This window comes from Dipodomys merriami, unplaced genomic scaffold (genome assembly GCF_024711535.1).
Source record: "Dipodomys merriami isolate MVZ:Mamm:240054 unplaced genomic scaffold, mDipMer1.0.p SCAF_1, whole genome shotgun sequence".
NCBI classification, from domain to species: domain Eukaryota; kingdom Metazoa; phylum Chordata; class Mammalia; order Rodentia; family Heteromyidae; genus Dipodomys; species Dipodomys merriami.
The window spans coordinates 30433229-30439757 of NW_027202270.1; positions in this window are offsets into that span (position 1 = coordinate 30433229).

Genomic DNA, 6529 nt, shown 5'->3' on the forward strand with positions numbered 1-6529 from the left:
TTTGTTGTTGTGCAGAACTGGCAGGGTCCTCAGTAAATACTTACGGAGTGAATCATGGACGAAGGATTGCAGAGCTGTGACATCCTTATCAGCCTTAGTTTCTCAGTATATTACAAGAATCAAATGACCTCCTGTAAGAGAATCAGAGACTGGAAGATGACAGCATAGGTGAAAAAGTGAAGATATGGGCACTGGAACTATGGAGACTACTTGCAAGTTAATAAGTTATTCTGTGTGCTTTCATGATTCTAGCAGTAGAGAAGAATCCCTTCCGTCAGATGCAGAGGAGCTCATCACTCTTGGCACTGCCAGTAGCATGATCATTGGCATATTTGCAGTGATACCTCTTGCCTACGAGTTCCAGTGGGGAAATGTGATGAGACCAGATGACACCTGTGCCTGCAGTGGGCTGCATGACAGGAGAGGACCCCTGAGACAAGGCTCAGCACGTGTGTGTGTGTGTGTGTGTGTGTGTGTGTGTGTGTGTGTGTGTGTGTGTGTGAATGTGTGCTACTCCTGGGACTTGAACTCAGAGCCTGGGTGCTGTCCCCAAGTTTTGTTTTTTTTTTTTTTTGTCGGTCGTGGGGCTTGAACTCTGGGCCTGGGCGCTGTCCCTCAGCTCTTCAGCTCAAGGAGAGCGCTCTACCACTTGAGCTACAGCGCCACTTCCGGTTTTCTGGTGGTTTATTGGAGATAGGAGTCTCACGGTCTCTCCTGCCCGGGCTGGCTTTGAACCTCGATCCTCAGATCTCAGCCTCCTGAGTAGCTAGGATTACAGGCGTGAGCCACCAGCGCCTGGCTGTCCCCAAGTTTTTATACTCAAGTCTAGTATTCTACTACTTGAGCCACTTCTGGGATTTATGTATTATGTATGTATGAATGTACACATGTGTTTAATCAGAGATAAGAGTCTCACAGAGTTGTTTACTGGTGGCTCACACCTGTTATCCTAGCTACTCAGGAAGGAGGTCTGAGCCCAGGCAGGAATGTCTGTGAGACTCTTATCCCCAGTTAACCACCAGAAAACCAGAAGTGGAGCTGTGGCTCAAAGTGATAAAGTACTAGCCTTAACAAAAGGAGAGTGCCAAGCCCAGAGTTTGAGCCCTAGAAATGGGGAAAGAGAGAGAGAGAGAGAGAGAGAGAGAGAGAGAGAGAGAGAGAGAGAGAGAGAGAGAGAGAGAGAGAGAGAGAGAAGGGCGGAAGGGAGGGAGGGAGGGAGGAAGGAAGGAAAGGGTCTCATGAACTTTTCTACCTGGTCTGGCTTTTAACTGAAGTCCTCATATATTAGCTTCCTGAGTAGCTAGGATTACAGGCGTGAGTGACCAGGGACCTGCTGGGCTCAGCATTTTTTAAACACCATAGCAAACATTGTTATAAGCAACAGACAAGTCAATTTCTCACACTCTGGGTATGCACCTTTACAGTTAGTCATTGTAGTCACCTTGACCTACCTCATTTTCTGTGGGACTAGATATAAAAACTGCTCTGACAGATGTTCATTTTCACTGGAAGTGTGGCTCAAGTGGTGAAGTGCCAGGCCAGCAAGACCTTGAGTTCAAACCTCAGTACAGCCAAAATAAATACATTTCAACTCAACTGTTTTTTTTATCAAGAGACTGCTGAGCTGCATAGCTTGGCACACAGCAAGAGTTCAATGATGTCAGGACCCGTGGCAAAGTATGTCTTAACAAAGACAGCAGTTATCACTGAAGGAGAATAACACTGAATGTAGCTAGTTTGACACGTTCTCACTAGACACCAAATCATAGCTAAGGGAAACATTTAGTAAGCATGTGCAATATTCAACCTCTTCAGGACATTTTCCAACTGTTTATGTACAGATCTGAATGATCAAATATAAAAAAAGAAAGAGCATAGAAAGTAAAACAAACTTTCTATAATTTTGTTTGCGTGTTTGTTTGTTTGCCAGTCCTGGGGCTTGAACTCAGGGCCTGGGCACTGTCCCTGAGCTGTTTTTGCTCAAGGCTACCGCTCTACTGAGCCACAGTGCCACTTCTGGCTTTTTTTGTTTATGTAGTACTGAGGAATTGAACCCAGGGCTTCATTCATGCAAGGCAAGCACTCTACCACTAAACCACAGTCCCAGCCCCTTATTTTGTTTGTTTTGAAAAAAGTACATTATGTAATAGTTATATGGCAATGTTTGCAATGACTCTAGAGCTTTTTATCAATTAAGAGTGGTCATTCAGCCAACAATGTACTTCAATGGTAGATCATCTGCTTACCAAACCCAAGGCCCAGAGTTCAAACCCCAGTACTAAAAAACAAGACAAAACAAAGACAAAGACAAACAAACAAACAAAAAAACCAGTCATAGAATCATTTTGTATGTGTTTGGAGAGGACAAAAAGCTCCCCTTGCTTTTTTTAAAAAAACAAGATGTGGTCTCTCTTTTGAGTTTCATTTTGTTTTTCTGAAAAAGTAAACTCTTTTTTTTTTTTTGGTTGGTCATGGGGCTTGAACTCTGGGCTTGAGCGTCATCCCTGCGCTCTTTAGCTCAAGGCGAGCATTCTACCACTTGAGCCACAGCACCACTTCTTGAAAAAGTAAACTTAAAACAACTTTTTTTTTTTTTTTGGTCCAGTCATGGGGCCTGAACTCTGGGCCTGGGCGCTGTCCCTCAGCTCTTCAGCTCAAGGCTAGCGCTCTACCACTTGAGCCACAGCGCCACTTCTGGCTTTTTTCTTTTTGCTTATGTGGTGCTGAGGAATCGAACCCAGGGCCTGAGGCATGCAAGGCAAGCATTCTACCACTGACCCACCTTCCCAGCCCCAACTTAAAACAACTTTAAGCCAGAGACTAGAGGCTCACACCTATAATCCTAACTACTATAGACACTGAGATCTGAGGTTTGTGGTTCCAAGGCCAGTCTAGACAGGAAAGCCCACAAGAATCTTCTCTCTTTTTTAACCCTTCTCTACAGTATTTTCATAATAAAAAAACATTTAAAAAATGTTTTAGCTGAAAGTAGAGCTGTGGCTCAAGTGGTAGAGCCCTAACCTTGAACAAAAAGGTCAGAGACAGTGCTTAGGCCCTGAATTCAAACCTCAGGACGGGCACACACACACACACACACACACACACACACACACACACAGGAACAGCATGAAATTTCCTATACTGTTACACCATGCACCCCTCACCTACAACATGCTATTAGGTCTTATTCCCATGGGAACAAATCAGTCTCTGAGAACTCAGTTAAAAGATATATAAAAGAGAGAAATGATACATGGCTCTGCCTACTTTACATGGTTCAAGGGTGAATACATAACATGAAAGACAAGAATGTTAGAATTCCCAAGGCCCTTTAGATACCCCACATTGCATTTTACAGATGATGACACTGAGGCTGAAAGCTTGCGGACATGGAAGTAGCCATGGAGAGTCAGAAGCCAGGCCTGGCAGCTTGGTGCATTCCCTCTCTATACTCCATTGCCTCATATTATATACAAAGTATTTCAAAGATGCAGGGCACCTTTGTTAAGGCTCTTTTTATTGCAAGCAGGAGAAAGCATTCCAGCAGGTCATTTATTATCAAGATACAATGTCAAGATGTAGTCAGGCCTCAGGAGGAAACTGGAATGAGACAGCTATTTCATCCATCAAAGTCTCTCTGTAATCTGGAGCCATGTGGTCTTGAATCTGTTTAATTTCTCTGTTCCTGTAGCTTCCTCTGCCTCTCTGTATTCTTTTTTCTTTTTCTTTTTCTTGTAGGGGACTTAAACTCAAGGCCTGGGTGCTGCCCCTGATCCTCTTTATGCTCAAGACTAGTGCTCTACCATGTGAACCACAGTGTCACTTCTGGCTTTTTCTGAGTAGTTGATTGGAGATAAGAGTCCAGCTTTGAACCAGGATCCTCAGATCTCAACCTCCTGAGTAGCTAGGATTACAGGTGTGAGCCACAGGCACCAGCCTCTCTGTGTTGTTTTTTTCTTCTTCTTTTTTTCTTTTTTGCCAGTCCTGGGGCTTGAACTCAGGCCCTGGGCCTGTCCCTGAGCTACTTTTGCTCAATTCTAGCACTCTACCACTTGAACCACAGTGCCACTTCCTGCTTTTTCTGTTTATGTACTACTGAGGAATCAAACCCCAGGCTTCATGCATGCTAAGGCAAGCAGTCTACTAAGCCACACGCCCAGCCTTTCTGTGTTCTTAATGAGAAAGGACCACCAGATCCATTTTCGTTACCTGATATTCTGGTTTAAGCACCTAACAGAAACAAAGTAGATCTTTGTCTACATTTTCAGAAGAAGAAATCTGACTGGTTCATCTTGGGTCAGGTGTTTACTCATATCTGATCCAATTAGCTATGACCACCAAGGCAGAAGGTAACACTGAATGAATTAATGGAGGTCTCTACTCAGGATTAGGTCAGACTGCTCTCAATTTTGACATCAATTATAACTTTGAGGGGTTCCTCAAAATACCCCACAGTTGATCAGTCTGCCAAAAGAGTCACCGAAATCACACAGAACTTTTATATTCACAGTTTCTGTTTATTACAGGGAAGGATGGAAATTAAAATCAAGCAGAGGAAGAGGCCCCTAGGGGAGAGCCCGGGATCTGGTTACCTTCTTTTTCCCTGTGCAGTCATGGATGCCATTACTCATCCTGGTCACCATGTGATAGGATTCACAATATATTTATTCCCACACAGGCACACTTATGGAGTCTTTATTGGGGTTTGATAATATACTGCTATGTGACTGACATTCAGTCTCTCCATCTCCTAGAGGTCAGGCCAACCATTAGCCTTTCAGAGACTAGAAGTGGTATGGCCTTTGTTCTAAATCATATTGTTGGACTGTCCAATGGACAAAGCCTTAGATAGAAAAACACTCCTCTCTCAGTCAGGGCATTGGCCCTCCCATTTGCTGAGAACAGAGGGACACCGACTTCCTTTTAAGTAAAGTTATCTTTCTGTTTTGCCTTTTTGTGGTACTGGCCATTGAACTCAGGCCCTCATGCTTGTTAAGCAAGCACTCTATGACTTGAACTACAACCCCAGCCTAAGGTAAGTTAATTTTTATTTGGGGGGGGTCCAGTCGTGGGGCCTGAACTCTGGGCCTGGGCTCTGTCCCTCAGCACTTCAGCTCAAGGCTAGCGCTCTACTGCTTGAGCCACAGCACCACTTCCGGCTTTCTTTTTGTTTGTTTTTGCTTATGTGGTGCTGAGGAATCAAACCCAGGGCCTCATGCATGCAAGGCAAGCACTCTACCACTGAGCCACCTTCCCAGACAGTTAATTTTTTTTAATGTTGTTTCTGGGTCTTGAACTCAGGGCCTTAAATCCTTGCTCTACCACTTGAGCCACAACTCTGTGTCTAGCTTTTTGCTGGGCAAAATTATTTACCCAAGGTGGATTTTAAACCACAATCTTCAGATCTCAGCTTCCTAGGGAGTTAGGATTATGGGCATAAGCCATGAGCTCCTGGTTTAATTCTCTCTGATACAAACTCACTTCCTTTTGTGAAGAAGACAAAATGTCCTCAAAGGAGAAGAACATCTCAGTGAAGGAAATAAACTGCTCCAAAAGTATATTCCATTGCTTGTTATGTGAGTAAGTGACTCAGTAATAAATAGGCCCTGAGCTGGGTACAGGTGGCTCAAGCCTAACTACTCAGGAGATCTTCATGGTTTGAAGCCAGTCCAGGCAGGAAAGTTCATCAGCCTCTTAGCTCCACTAAACTACTCAGAAAGAGGCAGAAGTGGCGCTATAGCTCAGGTAGTAGAGCACTAACCCTGAGCAAAAAGCAGCTCAGGGACAGCACCCAGGCCTAGTTCAAGCCTCAGGACGGTCAAAAAATAAAGATAAAGATAAATAAATAAGCCCTGAAATTTCAGTACTTTAACATAAGAAAGTTTATTTCTATGGTTCAAGTTCAATGTGGGTAGGAGAAAGGGTAGAAAGAGAGGAAGAAGAGTGAAGGAAAGAAGTAAGAGAGGAAAAGATGGAGAAGAAAGAAATGGTCAAAGGAGCCCTGTGCCACATAATCACTCAGGGCCCAGGCTTCTCATCTGTGTCTTCCCTTTCCTTTATCCTCTCCGTTCAGTAGAAGAAAAGAAGGCAAAAATTGACAATTGTGTTTGAGAGGTTTATATGGACACTCACTCATTCTTGCTCATATTCTGTGACCACAACAGTCATATGGCTAGACCTAACTGCTTTGGAGGCTGGAAAATGGACTCGTTGTGCACCAGAAAAGAGAGAGAGAGAAAAAAAAAAAAACCACAATCATTCATGAACGCTAACAGACTTGTAAGCCTGCTACCAGTCTCCAATCTGTAATCCTAGCTACTCAGGAGCCTGAGGTCTAGGTTCATGGTTTGAAGCCAGCCGGGCAGAAGTCTGTAAGACTCTTATGTCCAATTAACCACCAAAAAGATGAAAGTGGAGCTGTGGCTGAAGCGGTAGAGTGCTAGCCTTGTGTGAAAAAGCTCAAGAACAGCCCCAACACCAATAGTGGCACAAAAATAAAATAAATCATATAACACAAATATTAGTTAAG